This window comes from Ursus maritimus, unplaced genomic scaffold (assembly GCF_017311325.1).
Source record: "Ursus maritimus isolate PB19 unplaced genomic scaffold, ASM1731132v1 scaffold_34, whole genome shotgun sequence".
NCBI lineage: Eukaryota > Metazoa > Chordata > Mammalia > Carnivora > Ursidae > Ursus > Ursus maritimus.
This window is the reverse complement of record NW_024426008.1, coordinates 3,231,272-3,249,041: the sequence shown is the minus strand read 5'-3', so window position 1 is coordinate 3,249,041 and position 17,770 is coordinate 3,231,272.

The following is a 17,770-nucleotide window of genomic DNA, read 5'->3' as shown; positions in this document are numbered from 1 at the left end:
ACTTTAAAGTAGAAACTACTTTGTGGAAGTAGGATTTATTCTTCACTTTATTTTCCCTCCTTTTTTTCATTGTTTTGGACTATTAGATGGTAAGTTTGTAACATATGGCTGATATGAGGATAAAACCATAAGTGATGTTTCGGGGCGCCTGGGTGGCACAGCGGTTAAGTGTCTGCCTTCGGCTCAGGGCGTGATCCCAGCGTTATGGGATCGAGCCCCACATCAGGCTCTTCTGCTATGAGCCTGCTTCTTCCTCTCCCACTCCCCCTGCTTGTGTTCCCTCTCTTGCTGGCTGTCTCTATCTCTGTCGAATAAATAAATAAAATCTTTAAAAAAAAACCAAACCGTAAGTGATGTTTCAAATTTTATTGTGATCTTTTTCTGTCTCTCTTAAATAAAGATAATGTCTTCATTGTCTGACTGAGACAGAGACTCTCCACCTCCTTATTTAAAAAAAAAAACAAAAAACCACAACCACAGCAACAAAACCCAACCCTGAGCAGGAGGTTTCTGAAGCCCCCATTGATAACACACAATGGCCTGTTCTTATGGGGCATTTCTTGGCCCTTAAGTAAGTCATTGTCGGCTAAAGTCCCCTGTTGGATGAAACAGTGAAAGATGGGAAAAGAGAACCGAAGGGTTCATCAGCCAAACTGAGCCCTGGCAGGGGACTCTGGTTATAAGCAGGAATCCATAAATAGCAAGCAGGGTTAAGAGATGCCAAATTTGTATCTTAATGATGAGAAAAAGGCAAACCTTCAAAGCAAATATGTTCTGGCATCTGTCAGCTAAGGGGAGAGAGGGGAATAGAAGGAAGAGAAGAGAACGTGAATGAGCATCGTCTGAGCCCAATCCACTGTTCAAGGTGGCTTTGCCCCCTCTCTTGAGGGCTTTCTGATGCCAAGTCCTTACTGTCCCCAGACACAGATGAGACCATTTTCCCACTGCAGAGAGGTGAAGCGGACTCTGTAGATGTGTTATGCTGAGCTGTATTTACTGAAACATATACCTGGAAAAATAAGACTGCGACTTTCTGTCGGCTTGATCTGGTCCTCATCTGCCATGAATGTCCTCACCCTCGTCCCTGGGTATTGCCTCATAGGGTTCTCCAGAGAAACAGAACTCCGAGGGTATATATAGATTTATATACGAGGAGATTTATTAAAGGAATTGGTTATGGAAGGTGAGAAGCCTTACAGTCTGCTCTCTGCCAGCTAGAGAACCGGGAAAGCCAGTAGTATAATTCAGTCCCAGCCCAACGGCCCAAGAACCAGGAGCACCAAGTCTGAAGGCAAGAGGAGATGGATGGCCCAACTCAAAAAGAGAGAGAAATTGCTCTTCTTCTGCCTTTTTGTTCTGTCTGAGCCCACAACAAATTATATGTTTCCCACCCGTGTTGGTAAGGGCGGATCTTCTTTACTCAGCCTACTGATTCAAATGTGAATCTCTTCCCTAATGCACCCTCACAGACATGCCCAGAACTAATGTTTTCTCAGCTCTCTGGGCATCCCTTAGCCCAGCGGACTTGATGTATAAAATTAGCCATCACATCTGTGAATGTATTACCTTGCATGGCATAAGGGATGCCGTGTCAAGCAATGACACTTGTCCTTAAGCACTAAAGGAAGTGCAGCCCTCCTAGCACCTTGGTTTCAGCCTTCTGGTCTCCAGAACCGTGAGAGAGTACATTTCTGTTCTTTCAAGACACCCAGTTTGTGGTAGTTTGGCATGGCAGCCCTAAGACACTACACACGCAAGGTTATAGACTAAGCTATAACATATAAGTATTACCAGAAATAATAGTATATTCATTTATCAGCATTGTTAAGTGGTCCAGAGACATTCCCATATCACAGAATGATTATGTGATTAGCCCCAATCTGTGGGCCCCTAATCCGATTTTAAATGCATGATTAGGTGGTGAGCTCCTTGAGAATCCTTATCTCCTGGGGCATCACCCCCTCTACAGTACTGGGTACTAAATAGATGCCCATCAGATATTTTCTGATTTGTATAGCATAGCAGGAAGTAATTCAGCCGATGAGGAGCTCCTTATGAGTGCAGAAAGTAGGACTGCCTAGACCAAGAGGTGTGACTCTGTGCGACCCCAGCTCACACTTTCTCTTGGTAGCTTCTGAACTTCCAGGCAAGACCTAAACCAGGTCCAACAAATATGTGTGGTGCACAGTGGGCTCTCCACAAATATTTTCCCTGTAGCTGCTGTACAAGAAGAGTTTCTGATGTCCTAGAGCTGAGTTGGAGGCCAAAGCCAAACTGGCCAGATGAACCCACATGGTGCAAAAGGATGGGATCAAGTTTCCAAGGTGATGGGATCTGAAGCTGCTGTGCCTCAGGAGTGTGCCCATCAGGTTGTATTCTCTTTGGCCTCCGCCCAAGCCTGAGTCCTCCTGCACTGCGAATTTGAGGAGACTTCTGGCCCCTGGCGTGCGATCACATTTGTTTCTAGAAATTTCTAGAAAGTTTCTAGAATTCCCTAGAACGTTTCTAGAAATAGTTGTTTTGTATGGAAGCATCCCAACATCCTTTTCTGGCTAGCTCTGGCACATGCCCTTCCCCCTGTCACAACACCTCCCTTCCAATCAGCATGACAGCCATCTGCCCTTGAAGCTGAGAGGCCAAAGCAAATATGATTATGCACTATCTTCAGAGTGCTGACAGCACCCTTGGTGTTGGACGAACAGGCAGCCCCCGCCACTGCGCCAAGTTCAGTTCCCGAAAGACTATGCAAAAACTGCAAAAGGAGAGAGGAAGCTATAGGCATTTGGATGAGCAATACATTTCCATCAGCACCCTTTTCCCCGCTCCAGTTCACCAATACAGGAAGCCATTAAAGAAGCGTGCATTTTCGAGAATTTGGTAGTTGTCCATTTATCACTGTATTGTTTCATTCCACCCAAATACACCCGGGAGTCAAACTCTCAAATCCCTTAACGCTTATGGATGAAATTAATCATTTAACCCAACGAGATTTTCTGTGCTGTGTGGCATGGCCACTGCTGGCCAGGATCTTCATGTTTCACTCAAGAAGATGGCTCTGTTGTCTTCTCTTCTTGGTTGAAGCCGAGCTCCATTGCCTTCACACAGCGGCAGCTTCTGCATTCTCTGAGTCTGTAGCACAGGAAGCCTGTTAATTCTTCTGATGGTACCGCTTCCTTCCTGCAACTTTAATGCATCTAGTCTGGTTGTGTTGTCGGGGGTTGCTATGACCAGTTCCTGTCATGGTCATTGGGTCATATTCCATGATGTTAATGTCTAATTGAGGCAGGCAGTAGCAATTCCTGCTGCTTTGAGCCCGGGCACACTATAAAACCAATTTGATTTTCCATGATTCTATTTTTTGAGCTGGAGTTGGAAGAAACTTGAGAAATTATCTGGCCCCAACTCACCATTTTCAAGAGGAAATCAAAGATTCTTCCAAAGTCAAAAGTGGTGTGAGACAAAGCAGGTGTGCAGTAAAGTCCCTAACTCTGCATTCGAAGCCCATGCTGTCACCTCAGGCCATCCCCCAGGAAATGGCTGCCTGAGAACACCTGGCTATTCTGCACCTCCTTGGCACTAACCCTACACCCCCTGTTCCTCCCCGAAAAAGATTTTGATACCCATTTATTTGGATAGAAGTGTCTTTGACTTCATCTAGCATGAGCTATAGGACAGCTTGCACCCATCCGTGGAGTAGGAAGCATAGCGTTTCTCATTGTATTACTGCTCAGACCCCCAGACTCCCAGTGTTAGAGAGGGAAGTGACCGCCATCCCGCGTGGTTGGCTCTTGTTCGCTAATACCATTCACTCTCACTGCTGAGTCACACATGGTGGCACAGTGGCCCCTGAATGAGGTAAGGTGAATGCACTGTTGGCTCTCTCTGCACTGTGTCAGGTGACATTTGAGTACCCAGCCCTCACAGTTCAGCAGATCTCAGAGAAACACATGAGCAGGCGAGATAAGCTCTTCTCTCAGATAAAAGCACTATTCAAGCATCACTCGGATATGAGTTCCTGGCAAGATACACAATTCCATTTGACATTCCAACCAGGGCTGTGGCGAGGATGAAATAGTAAGATGACATATGTAAAAACACAGACAAACTTATTTATCAGTAGAAGTCAGTGTGGCCACTGTTATAAGTAACTGTCTTTATTTTACACCCCCCCGCCTTTATTTTTCTTAAAAATGTGGACAAATTCCCGTATAGAATGTAATGTAATATAACTAATTTGGGAAGCATTTGCTAATCCTTCTATTTCAGCCAAATGATTCCCCCAGATGGATATGGAACCAAGAGGCAGATCCAATATTGACTGTGCCAAATGAAGAAATGGAAATAGATTTGCAAGGTGGGAGCTTTGAATGGAAAATTGCTCCCTTTCCTTACTTCCCAACCTGGGCTCTGCTCAGAAGTGTTAGACAGCTCTCAGATTCCACAGTGGGAGAGCAGTGTTTCGAACGGAAAATTTTATTTTAAGTGCCAGAAAGCCTCCCGTCTCTAGCATAACATTTTGTTTCTCTTTCTTGAATTCTCTGACTTCTCCTTTCCTCTGCTAAACAATTTTCAAACCAGCTTATTAGAATTTATCGGTTGTAGTGGACACGTTTTGGTTTGTGTATTTTATAGTTTTTTGTGGACATGTGAAATAAGGCTAAGTCTTGTAGTCTGTAAAATTTTATCAATACATTGCACAAGAAGAAGGGTGTGGGTAGGGAGAGGGAAAGCAGGTTGCACGGTTAGCCTTAAACCTTCAGGCCATTTTTGTCTTTGGGGCACTGGGGCCTTAGTAAAGACCACGTCCATCCTTGGACATTAAACGTTTCAACTAGATTTGATTTTCAGGTTGTTTGGTTTCCTGAATTCAGCATTTACCTGTAAGTTGCCACAGTTGAGTTAAACCCTTCGCCTCACTTCACATGGGAGTTGTTGAACTTGTAGCTACTTTATTTGTGTAGATGGCTCATTGATGTGCTTTGGGGGATAATTAATGCAGCTGATTGTTAAATGCACATTTGATTTCTGATTGGCTGGCCCCAAACAAAAGGTCATTACTCGGTAAATATGAGAGAAATAGGAAAACTTCAGCCTTAAATTTGGCATTGGTGTCCAACTCACAAGGTTCAATACTCTGAGAATAAAATCCATGCCATGCTAATCCCTGGATCTCTGGGAGAGGGTCTTCTTCCTCTCTTGGGCTCTGGTATATGACAGTTTGTAGTTTGTAGTTTCTTATGGGAAATTATCTGGATACAATCTATCCAAGTAGATCACCAGGCAGCTATTTCAGGGCTCGCAGAATGGAAAGGCTCACGAATCCAATGAGCGTTCTTGAATTTATTAAATTTATGAAATCCATTTAAAACATACAGCCAGAAGAAAGGATAAAGAGGCGGGGTAAGAAATTAACACACTTGTAGTCTGGGCTGGGAGGATCACACTCCCAGAATCCTCTGTTATGCAACGTTCATGCATGCTGTGTCTTTGCTGCGTCAGCCTTCCCATTACAGCCATGCTATGAAGATCGGAGCTGAGGCTTTGCCAGGGGACCCAAAAATAAAAGGTGTCTAGAGCCAACAATACGTGTTCGCTCTATTGGGGAGATGCAAGCTATGGCTTGCCAGTTAGCCTGGCAAACAGCTTTGGATTTTATCTATCTTTCTTGGGGAAAGGACATGTGAGGCCACAATAGATGTCACTAATGGGTGGCTGATGTGAAACCTCATGAATATGGATTGCCTTGTGTATATTAATGCCTTGTGGATATTCAGAGCCTCATAGATCTCATGAATATGCAGTGTCTGTTGGTTTTATCCTCCCTTTCTCTCTTTAGTACATGCATGCATTTCCCACTTTGTCTACATGTAACACGTCTCCCAGGTTACTAAGTTACCTGCATTTAACACATCTCATGAATTCTATATATTCCACATAAGCTACTTGTCCCCACATCTATCCCATTGATTTTTTTTTTTACTTCTATTGCATAATTGAATAGTCTTTAACACAGCAAACACAAACAGCAACATTTATGATTGGCTGGGTGGAATAGTGGGAAAAAACAGAATTAGTGGACGTTGTTGAAGTGGTAAGGCAACACGTCGAACCCAGGTGTCCTGGGGTACATCCCCTAGCACTCACTAAGCTCTGTGCTTAGTTTCTGAGCTCTCTGCATCTTGCTAACAGATTGTGTTGCAAATGGAATCACCAAAATTAGCCACATTTTCTGGTGACACAAAGAGCCAACCTAATGGCTGATACTATGAGCTAAGCTAAAGACGGGAGACAAGCAAATGGATGAAGAAGCAATTTTTCTTCTTTACCAGACTAAAAGTTCCTCAAGAACGGCTTCAGTTCCTGCTACAAATTAGATGCCCCCGGAATGTTTGCTTAATTCTTGGGCTAAATGTTTACGAAATAAAAAGTAATTCATTCTTGCTTTGTAAGAAAGCAGGGCCCCAGAAGATTCTCCCTGGACTCCTCTAAACCACTGGAGAGTCACCTAGACACTATTCCCTGCCCTCCCCTTGTCCTTTCTGTTAAATGAGATATTTGTGTTTTAAATGAAAGCCATTGTTGACCCCTCACTAGTGGAAAAGAATCAATGTGCATGCATTCCTCACGTAATAAGAAATAAATCCCTTAAGCCTCTAATTTGCTCCCACTGGCGTAGAATTTTGAAGTCTAAGAATGCATCTGCCATCAGAGAAGTTAATTCTGGGACTGCTGGCTCCGCAGCTATGTATGTGGCTATTGTTCTTGACCCAGGAAGGGTCTGGAGGAGATCAGTGCTCTGTTCTCATAATGAACCTTATGTTTCTAAACACAGGTGCATTTGGACTGTAGACATCTGCATCATTAGCTGGGTCGAGAAGGAGCACAAAAGCAGCTCAGAAATGAGCTCCTTGCAAATGCAGGGTGGTATCGTTGCCGTGGCTCTTATCACCACCATCGTTATTTCTTTGATGATGTATCATGGCACAGAGATGGTGATGAACGAATCCAGTTGTCTTGCTGCCATGTTTTCAACATGCTGCCTTTCACTGTGGGAGGAGGGAGACTCTTGACAGAATGCACCCCGTTGTCATTCTATTGAAAAGAGTTGTCAGAGAGCCCTTGGTCCATCCTACCGTCATTTCAATCTGCTCTTTACTCTAACTTTGTATTTCATCTCTGCTCTTTGATGCAGAAGAATGAAAGAACTCTCGGGAAATGCTTGTTCCCGATGGCTCTGATGAGAACCCTGAAAACCTGTCCAAAATTTGCAGGACAAAGAAAGAAGGACCATCCGATGACTCTTGGACATTCTTCTGCTGACCACTGAATCAGCATTGATTCCCAGGTTCCTGCAATTCATACCTTAACAGATATTCAGGACAACCCAAACCTTATGACAGTCAGTATTCTTGGCCGTTTTACAAGTACATATTCCCCTGGGAATTTTTGTAGTTAGTCACACGGGATGCTATAATTTGCATTTGCTCCATATTAATGAATATTTTAAAACAGTATAGCAAAAGCATATGCCAAAACCAGTAAACGAAGTTAATTTTTAAAAGCGATCTTAGATACATAGCCTGATTTGACTACAACAATCTCCTAGCTTTTTACGAATTCTAAAAGTCTGAGTGAAACTCGTGTCTTATCAAGTTGTAAATGCCGTGTTTTACTCATGTTTTACTCATGCCCCAGACTTGGAGCTGAGCGGCCACTAATAGTGGCCTAATCTAACAGAACAGAGATTCAGAGAAGTCAGGTGATGTCCCAGCGCACAGCGAGGCGGTGGTAAAGCTGGGGCTGGAACCCAGTCTCCTGACTTGAATCAGTCAGGGTGTCATGGGGGAGGCAGAGCCAGTCTGAGTGATATGGAATAAGGGATTTATTATGTGGTTGGTGGGAGCTGGTGGAAAAGTCTTTAGGAGGATGTCGCTGTGGTTCTGTGGGAGGTCTAAAAGGGCTGCATGTCAGCAGGGCTTGAACTTGGGAAGAAAAGCCGGATGTCAAGAGGAAAGGATAAGGGCATACTAGAATCCATAATGGCAAACTCCACACTGCCTCTCTCTCCCCACCTCCAACGTCAATGATGTGGCTGACTTGCAAGGAGAAGCTGGCAGCGTTCTCCAACCAAGTCACGTGCGCACCTGGCCCCGCCACAGAGAAGTGGAAGGAGGAGGTCAGCAGGGGCTGCGGCACCTGAGGCCCAGCTGCTGCCGCTTGGCACCATGGGAGCGAGCCCATCAGCACCCACAGGTGGGGCTTCACTTGGGGCCCCGCATGGACCTTTGGGTGTAATGTCCATTGCTTCGCTGCTACCTTTCAAATCACACACAAATTCTCTTGTTGTCAAACCTAACCCAGAGCCAAAGGGTGATGGGAATTCTGGGAAATCAGCTCCAGCTCAGCTAAAGGAAAAACTTCTGCACCATGTTATATCTTGTCAACGTATTTGCAGATGACTTCGATTTTTCTCTTGACACTAAACACAGAATAACTCAAATATAAAAGAGAACACAGGGTTAAGGTCAGGGTTAGGGTTAAAAAAAAAAGGCACAAATATAGAACCTCTCCATGGTTTCCTTTATGAAAGTCTTGCTTTTCCGTCACCTTGAGAACTCAGTTGCCTTAAATCATTTTCTTGCCATGTTGTGCTTCGTGGGATGACTAAAACAACAGCCTAGTTGCCGATCACTTGTATATGAAACATTGAGTCTATCGATTATACTTGTAACAAAACGGGTCCTCTAATATGATGTATGTCACGTAAATAAGAATTAGACAAACTTCAGGGTCCGTTTGGCATTACTAGTTATGTAACCATACATTTATGTATTTATGTAGCCAGGTGGGTATATTTGTAACTGTCTATCACGTATCTATCTATCATCTATCTATCTATCTATCTATCTATCTATCTATCTATCTATCTATCATCTATCTATCTATCATAGTGCTATAAAAACTTAAGGAAGAACAGTTTTCAAGAGTAAACAGATATTTAAAAATGGAGAGCTGACAGACTGAGAAATTGGTGTTGTAACTTCTGAATAATTATGTCAACCACTAAACACCTGTCACTAATCCAAAAGGCAAAAGAATTGACAGTTATGTAAACGGTTTCTTCACCTTGGCTTCCTGAGATTACTGAGATAGTTATGGATAGGAAAGGCAGAAAGAGTTAAAGAAGAGGGAGGAGGGGGTGGGGGTCTTACCACAGAGGAGTATTAGAAATTTGTTTAGCTTCTGCCCCTCTAAGCATGTCTTAGATTCTTTAACCCTGTAGCTTGTTTTCCTCCTCAGATCCAAGCCCAGAAAGGCTCCTTTCCTTTGTTCTTCCTAGAGGAAAGAAGTTAAGACTGTAGGCAAATAAAAATCCGCAAATAAATGCAGCTTTGTGAAGACATCGAGATAATACACTGAGATTATGAACCCTCCTTCCAGTCTCCATCACCAAGCAGAGGGTGAAGTGAGATGAGTGATTTCCAAAAGCTGACAAAACACAGATGGTGTTCGGGGGGTAGAAGAAGCCCTGGATTTGAATCTAGAACTAGGTCCTGGTGATTTATCCATTCGTGTCCTTTTTAGCATTATTTAATTTATCAGAGTTTATGTTTTCTCTTCTGCAAAATGGCTATAATCTCATCTGCTTGCTGAGAAGTTCCAGGCTCGAGTGAGAGAGCCTGTCTGTCCACCTCCTTCCTACCTTCACTCTCCTAATCCCCCCTCCCCTGCAATGACTCCAATTTCCTCATCGTTTCCTGAAGAGGTCGTCGTATGACTGATTACGCAAATAGAAACGCAATGAGTGGGGTTATTTATTTTAACATGCTGGACGGTTAGGTGTTAGTAGCAAGTGGAAGTTTTAAAAGAACTTATTTCATAGCCCGACAATCACTATTTTGTTTAATTGAAACAACTGATTTTCTCCTGCGTCAAAAAAATCATGAAAGATTTTGCAATGGGCAAAAACATTACTGGGTGTCGTGGCCTCCTGAGTTATCTGTGTCTTTTATTGTCTTTGAGCTCTTTTAAAACTCTGAATTGTAGATCCCTGGTGCTAAGACAGATATTCTTATGCAAGGACAAATACTGTTAAGTCTTATTATTCATAGCAGTTATATTCTATAAAGTTGCCGTGAACACTGAATTAGTGAATGTGAAACATTGCTCTTTGGGGAAACACGGGATGAGGTTCCTGTGAGCCTCTGGTTACATTGTCATCAACCAATTAATACATAACTTTGTTTTATGTGTATTTCTGTTTAAACACACCTTCTTTAACATACAGGGCTGGTTCATTAGCCTTTAATTAACGGCCAACAACACTGTAACTCACACCCTAATGAAGCTTTTTTAACCCACGTATTTTAGCAAGTCGGTGCATCTACAAATGCTGACTCAGCAAATAATGAGAACTGATCGGATGGCGTCTAATGGATGCACCAATGATTTATCTCCCCACTTTCCCATCCCAGAAGAAGCCAGTTTTGCAACTACCAAGCAGATTTACTTTGGCCCTTCCTGACCACCTATGAACTGTTAAAAGATACTGAGGCATGTTAAAATTTACAAGAGTTTATTTGAGCAAACATCCATTCTAACCAAAAAGGGTTGGAGGTGCTCCACTGGCAGGAGCTAGGGAGAGACTTTTATAGATCGGACTCCGAAGCAAAGCAAAGCAAATTATTTGATTGACTATACCTTAAGCGGTTGCCTTATTTGGGAAAGCCTAGTTGGCTGTTTGTGATTGGTTGTTCTTAAGTTTTGATTTCTTAACTTTGAGGCATTTATAGGAATTGACTCCGGCTTAAGTCCTGGTTGGATTACGTAGCTGCCAAGACATTAGTGCCCACCTCGGTGTGACGTCTGCCTTGTTTAATTACTTAATGCCACATGTTCTGCACTTTAGATTTTCCTTTAAAATTATTGTAATATCTTTCTGGCTCCCTCATTAATTAATAGTTACATGGAAATCTTAGCTATGCACTCACTTTCTATCTATGTGAAAGTGACGATTTTACCTTTAAAAAGAATTTTATCTTCTACCATTTGAAGAATAGTGCAGGCTGAATTATCATCTTCAACTTGGGCAGTTTCATGCAAGTGTATGAGCCCACTTTCTGAAAAACGTTCCAGAATGTGACTTTCAATGAATCATAATTCCCCTTCGGGGTCTTGCCTTTACCATTCTATGGATTCACCATCTGAGAAAGCGCTTCTACGTTGTAAAGAATTCTGCAAATTCGCATCTCATTTAACGTTCACAGTGTGCGAGGGGTGGTTGTTTTCTGTATTTAAGGCTGAGGAAACTCAGGGAGATTATGTGGCTTTTTTCAGATCTCATGCATAGAAAATTTTAGTTCGACTGTTATCAAGGTAAACAGAAGGGGGGATGAACCATGAGAGACTACGGACTCTGGGAAACAAACTGAGGGCTTCAGGGGGGTGTGATAGGCTGGTGATGGGTAGTAAGGTGGGCACGTATTGCATGGTGCACTGGGTGTTATACGCAAGTAATGAATCATCGAACTTTACATCAAAAACTAGGGATGTACTGTATGGTGACTAACATAATATAATAAAAAATATTATTATTAAAAAAAAAGAATTAGAGACCAAAGTTTAGCAGATAAAGAGTCAGTGCTGTTCATGTAAATGACACAGAAATCAACCCCAATTACTGTACGGGATTAAAAGCCTTTCCCAATTTTCTACACTTAAAACTTGTTATGTAGGGTGGGGAAGTGGGTGGATTAGTGGGAGGAGTATGGAGAGGCATCTGTCTTGAGTTGCTTGATTTATAGTGGAAAGGGAAGGAAGTGACTGGAAGATAAGAAAATGAGAGATTCTAGGAGGTAGGAAGGGGGGTGAGGGAGAGAACCAGAGAGCCTAGGCTGAGTGCTGGTGTTTGGTAGGGAGTGGCTAGAAGGGAGGGGGAAGGGAGCAAGTTCCCTATTGTGATGGATGAAGCTCTCAGGAGACAGGAGAAGGTGTTTTATATTCTGCTGAGTCTGAGAGATTTCCGTGAAGCTCCAAAATATCTTAGGGGGAATGTTGGACATTTTTTTTAAAGCACAGCATCTTGCTGAAGGGTCACAGGGGCCCAGTTTTGTCTGAGTTAGGATGATTACTTTCCTATGATGTGCAGGGTCCCTAGAAGAGAGAAGAGGGACCTCCTGCAGGATTCAAAGTTAGCTTAAGGGACAATACTGCCTCTGAGATTAGACTCTGTTCGATCACCTAGTCATTAATATTTTTCAACTACTTTTTTGTCAAAGGTCCTAGAATTGTATCAACCAGAAAATAAAGGAAGAGAAGGAAAACTCTATTGACTGCTCCGGCAGGACGGTTCGCCTGGAAGTGAGCGGCCCTGCTTCCTGGCAGTTAACAGAAACGTTATATGTTATAGGCACGTAGGTTAGTCTTGAGAAAAAGGAACAAGAAAACAAGAACTTAATCTGTGGAACAAAACTTGTGTTCTGTTTCCAGTTTTTGAAAGGCCTAAGGAGAAGCAAGTGTGGGAAAGTACTTTCCCGAAGTTTTGGCAATAAATATGGTTGCTTTAGTCATGTGGCAGTCGCAAAAGAGATCAACCTTTTATTCTATGAAATACATATATGCCCTTCTCCCTTCCTGATTTTCACAATATAGACCCTTCTTATCTTTGTGATATGACAAATACATGGTAGGTCAAAGACGTCAGTTATTATGGACTCACTGAAAAGTGATGCGTGCTTTGCGTAATTTATTCTAACTCAAAACGTATACATTTACATTTATTTGTCAACATTTAATATAAGCCCAAGGATGATTCTTCGGGTTAGGGACAGCTGTTTGGAGCTCTGCATTGCCTTTCCTCGATGAGCCACAGCAATAATACACATCATCTCGTTCCCAGTTTTAATTGTTTCTTAAAGGGCGCAGGTCTTAAACGAAAACCAGTGAAATAATCAGCACACAGACTCCCTCTAGGTTGTTAAGATTTTTTTCCCCCTTAAACTTTTCAGGCCTCCTATAACTGTTCAAAGCATTCGACTTAAGTTTGATAGAGAAAATTCTCTTTCCAAATTCGTTTTTCACTGATTTATGTTCTATTTAATTAAATTAGATAGTTATAATAACAAAGACGACTGACATAAACAGGTCTGGGAACCATTCAGCCGACTCTGCTTAGGCGTCCAACACGTATGGTAAGAGAATAACTGACAGGACGCTCGAGGAGAATTCAGGATAGCAAATACGCAGCGTGCTGTGGACAGCGGTTCGGGGGGATCCTGGTAAGTTAGTTCAGCCTAGAGGTGCCCTAAATGAGTGTCGCTCCGGGGTAGAATGAAGAGCAGGTGCTCTGGCTGGGACTTGTAAGGCAGGAAGTCAATGATGCTCACAGACAAGACCCAGGGATCCAGAAAGTCCTACCCTCTCACCCTGCCCACGCCCCCTTGGAGAACCCATGGGGCCACTGGGGACAACAGAGGGACCCTAGGGCCCTCACTAAGAACACGTTTGGCCCCAGCCAGTGATGTGGCTTGGAAAAGTTACCCAGCCCCTTGCTGGTGCGGCGTTTCCAGCTGTGAAAAGTGACGTTTGAACTAAAATAAAACCATGTGGCTCAATTTCATCTCCGAGTCAATGATCTCTTTGTTTATTTGTTTTAGCGGTTGTTTGTTTTACTTTGCTTTGTAGAATACCTAAAATTAAAATAGTGTTTATACGTAACAGCAATAACAGTGTTGAAATTAAGCAGATGCTTCGGAATTCATTTTGCGGACTCCAGGTTGGCAGTGGGAGTGGAAACCGGTGCCCAAGTCTTTGGACCAGAGCTTTTATCGATTGCTTCTGGACCCTGTGGCGATGGGCTGGCAATGTCTAAGCAACGGGGACACCGGGGGAGAGCTGGCAGGTCTCAGCCTCACCCCTGACCCCCACTACTGAGCCTACAGATGGGGAAAGAAAACCTCAACCAGGAGGCTTTCACCCGCAGCTTTCTCTCATTTGCTCTGAGTGCATGAGGGCCGTCACCCCTAAGGAGGCCTCCTTCCAAAGCCCAGGGGCCATGATGCTTTCATGACAGAGAACTGAACCCCAGCAAATGCTTCTTGCCTTCTTCCCTAGGCAAATGCAGCCCGGAGTTCAGGCTGGTGTTTCAATTCTACGATTCTACAGGTAATTGCTTTTTGGGGAAGTGCCTGCAACTAGAGAGACCATCAAACATGCTGAGGGAAAGCCAAACCCATCTTGCAGCTATTCCTTCTTCCAATCCAGCAGCGCCTTGGCTCCTGACTGGAAAAGCCCATTCTGTGCTCCAGGGAAGGAGTCTTCTGCCATCCCCGGAGAGTGGCTGTACCAGAGAAGGGAAATCCAGGGGACACTTTGCTGCATGCCTTGCATGTAATTTTGGGTAATTCATCTGAATAACCATAATCAGCATGGGTAGTCGGCAAATACCTCCAAAAAGGTATTTGCTTGTGTCCTAGGCATACCTTTCTCCTTCAGAATTCTTTGGAGTATTAACATAAAATTAATCCTCTCAGAGAATGAGGAGTTTCTTCCTTCTCCATGGCATGCCCCCCTCTGCCCTTTCAGGTTCCTCCTCCTTCCCCTCCTCCACCTCCTCCTTATCTATTACATGAATTAAAGTGGATTCTGAGTCTTTATTCACCTTTTTTTTTAAAAGATATTTACGTTCCCTGTTCTTCATTTTATTTTTTTTTTAAGATTTTATTTATTTATTTGACAGAGAGAGAGAGACAGCCAGCGAGAGAGGGAACACAAGCAGGGGGAGTGGGAGAGGAAGAAGCAGGCTCTTAGCAGAGGAGCCTAATGTGGGGCTCGATCCCAGAACGCCGGGATCACGCCCTGAGCCGAAGGCAGACGCTTAACCGCTGTGCCACCCAGGTGCCCCGCTCCCCCCGTTCTTCATTTTAAAATCAGTTAGCATGACATTTTAGATACCTTTGTCTTTCAAAAACAAAACATAAGAAAACTGAATTAAATGTCTTTTATATTCCCACATGGCTGTGATTTTCTTTTAAAGCAGGTCAGTTGCTCTGAATAGAAAACTTTCCCAATTCCTGGTTAAAAAAAAAAAATAGAGAGAGAGAGGAGAGACTACTCCCCACATCACTGTCTGAAGTAGTGTGGAAAAGTAGATAATCGTACAAATTACGTATTTGTAACTGTATATTTTCTGGTAGCCACATTTGAAAAAGGAAAAAGAAACATATGGAATTAATTTGGTGATTTATTGATTTAGTCCAAGATACCCCAAATACTATCATTTCAACATGTCATCAATATTGAAGATTATGAACGAGGTGTTTTGCCTTGTGTGTGTGTGTGTGGAATTCTGTCCATGAAACCCAGTGTGGTTTTACACTTACTGCACACCTCGGGCTGGGTGAGCCACGTTTCAAGGGCTCAAGAGCCACACGTGGCTACTAACTACCCTCTCGAGCCCAAGATACACTGGCCTGTGTATCTTCTATGCTGACACCTCCCTTTTACTTCCATTTTGTTGCTCTGTCTTACAGGAGAGAAAGCATTTAGACTCCAAGTCTTATGGCAACTGGAAAATTTTCACAGCAGTTCCCGTGACGTATAGGACTCGTCAAGTAATAGCTCTTTCTATTACACTATTTCTTCCTTTCTCAGCAGAACAGCAATTGGTAGAGAGTAAGCAGTGAGTTGAAGGAAAACTGCGTGATTTTATTAATGCCAACGTAAACCCCCTCCCCCCAAAATCAAATTATTCCAATGAGAAATATCACCATACCTTACCCAACGGTGAAACTTTTTGTAATGTGTTTTATACAGTGTTTCTTAATACGCACGGGGCCTTTTATAGCAGCCTTGCAAATTGATACAAGCCCAGCTGCACGGTAGAGCTTTCTAGATGAAGAAAACTTCACGTCAGGTTAGTTCCTTCTGTGTGGATGCTGAGGCCAATGCTGTCCATAGCTTTCCTCACCTCCACTGTGACTAGGGAGAAGGCTTCCTCCCTGCTTTTCCCAGAGGGCGTTTGTCTCTGGAGAAAGAGGAATTTCAACTTTTTTTATTATTTTTTATTATATTATGTTAGTCACCATACAGTACATCCCTGGTTTTTGATGCAAAGTTCCATGATTCATTAGTTGCGTGTAACACCCAGCGCACCATGCGATACGTGCCCTCCTTACTACCCATCAGCAACTCTTGACTACAGGTCTAGTACCTGCATGTCTCCATCTCATTATTGTTATTACAACTTTGTAGTAGCTCTCGTGTAGAATTCGGACAAGTTAAACGACAATAACACTACAACTCATTACACTGTGTCTCCACTAGTCTGTGAGCAACTCGGGACACAGAACATTTCTTCTTCTTCAGTGCGTCTAGCTGAACCCAAGCAGCAGTGCCCGGTGCATCATTCGTGCTCAGTATCTTGGAACTGAAGCCAGAAATTTCTGTCCTGTTCACTTGCCTTTTTCCCCTTTGTCATATGCTTTCATCAAGACCCAGGAGCACACTGATATTTCCACACTGAAATTTATTCATTCAACAAACGTTCATCGAGGGCCTACTTTGCGTTAGGCACTTTGCTGGGGCAGCATGGTGAAAAGCACAGATGTGCTCCTGAAATTTAAGGGTAAGGGAAAAGACATGGAAAAAATAAGTGCAACGGGTACTGTGGTTTTGAAATACCTTCCACTGACTTCTTGTTGTGAGTGGTCTACTGTGTTTTGTCTATTCGTTTGCCTCCCCTGCAGTCCTTCCCATCATTCAGCTTGAGTCTCAGAGACTCAGGAAGGAAGGAGATGGGGTACTGCTTGCACAGACAGATCAAAAGGGAGGGAGGGAGGAGGCAAAGGCTGAAAGCAGAAGCTCTCTTGGTGGGGTCAGTGTGGAGGGCACACAGAGCCGAGAGAAGGCGATGCAGGAAAAGGGGGAGGGAGGGCATGAGGAAGAGGGGGAGGAAGAGGAGGAGGACGGAGAGAGAGAGACATAGAGGAGGCCTTTCTCTGCCACCAGCTGCTTTCAAGTCTTGTCAGTGCTAATTGGAAGGAAACTGGGTTTCAGAATTTAAACTGGACTGCACTGAGTTTTAAAATAAAAATGACAGAATACTGACTAGATAGCTCTGAGCTATCTATCGGCCTGGTCCCCTGTAAATGGTGGCTCAACGAAGGAAGTGAATAGTAGTAACTGGAAACATTGAAACTCATTCGTATTTGTACAGCCCTGAGTTGGGCTTCCTAGTCCAACCCATGAGAGCTAGGAAAAGAATTCCCAGCCAAGTACTTCTCACATGGCTATATGCTAAAAGCTTCTATTTCTATTTCTTTCAGAAATGACTACTTCTGTTTCAAATACCTTCTTGGAGATTCAACTCAGAGTATTTCGGATGCAAGACAATAAATAATCAATTATTATGAGAGTATGTGTCCAGTAAATACATGTACAGTGGGTAAATTTATAAGTGGTCCATAAAAGAAGAGAAAATACCTATTTTTTATACTTTGATTGTTGCGGTAAGTCCTCAATAACTATTGTAATTCATTACCCAAAAGTTCAAATGCAGAAATGCCAGTGATTTGTGTTTTCATAGTCAAGTGTTAAAGAATTTTTCTAACTTTCTATTTTAGAAAAGTCTATGCTTAGATGGGTATCCTCTTAAAAGCTTTTTCCAGGCATATATACATATATAGTTTTAAAAGCTACAAAGCTTTATATCTTCCAAGGAATACAAGAGAGTATGGATTTTGGAATCAGACAAATCTGGGCTCAGATCACA